The sequence below is a fragment of the Suricata suricatta genome, chromosome 8, assembly GCF_006229205.1.
Source record: "Suricata suricatta isolate VVHF042 chromosome 8, meerkat_22Aug2017_6uvM2_HiC, whole genome shotgun sequence".
Lineage (NCBI taxonomy): Eukaryota > Metazoa > Chordata > Mammalia > Carnivora > Herpestidae > Suricata > Suricata suricatta.
In genome coordinates, this window is record NC_043707.1 from 136,222,983 (window position 1) to 136,224,033 (window position 1,051).

Sequence of the window (1,051 nt, forward strand, 5' to 3'; positions counted from 1 at the left end):
GGAGCCCACCCCTAGTCTGTCAGGGCCCGGCTGGGGATGGACAGGAGCTGAGGTCCCCCAGGAAAGGCTGTAGCCAAAGGCTTTCGGGAAGAAAGGCAGACGCCCAAGCTTGCAGTCCCACCTGACCTGAGCCTGTCACCCGGGGCCATTGCACCTCTGGCCACGTCCTGCTTCCTGGTTGTGTGGCGGTGAGGCACGCAGGGCCCTGTGCTCATGGGGGACCTGCGCATAGGCATTCCACTCTGTGACCAGGATCTTGCATTTCTTTTTTTTTTTTTTTAAGTTTACTTATTTTGAGAGAGAGGGAGAGCAAGCAGGAGAAGGGTAGAGAGAGAGGGGGAAGAGAAAGAGAGAGAGAGAGAGAGAGAGAGAGAGAGAGAGAGAGAGAGAGAATCCCAAACAGGCTCTGCACTGTCAGCAGGGAGCCCTATGCGGGGCTTGAACTCACGAACCTCGAGATCATGACCTGAGTGGAAACTGAGAGTCGGGTGCTTAACTGACTGAGCCACCTGGGCCCCCTCTGGGCTTGAACTGCTTAATAATTTTATTCCTGACCTTGTAACAGATAATGCAGGATCCTCACTGTCCTGGCAACAAAGATCTTTTTGGTTACTCATTGGCGGCAGAAAAGCACCGGAAAAGGACACGTGTGACGTGCTATTTCAGGATCCAGATTCACTGTGTGAGGAATGTCACAGCATCTCAGGTGCTGGGCTCTATGGACCGTGAAGGGGAAGTTAGTAATGCTCCTTCGACCAGGCAGGGTAGAATAAGGAAGACCATGCATATGTAAATCAGAAACAAAAATTACTGAAACCCTCTCTGTGACAATGGACCATACATTTTGCTCTCTTTAAAAAATCTTATTCTGGGGGCACCTGGGGGGCTCAGTTGGTTAAGCCTCTGACTTTGGCTCAGGTCATGATCTCACGGTTCATGAGTTTGAGCCCTGTGTCGGGCTCTGTGCTGACAGCTCAGAGCCTGGAGCCTGCTTGGGATTCTGTGTCTCCTTCTCTCTTCCTCTCCCCTTTGTCTCTCTCTCTCTCTCTCA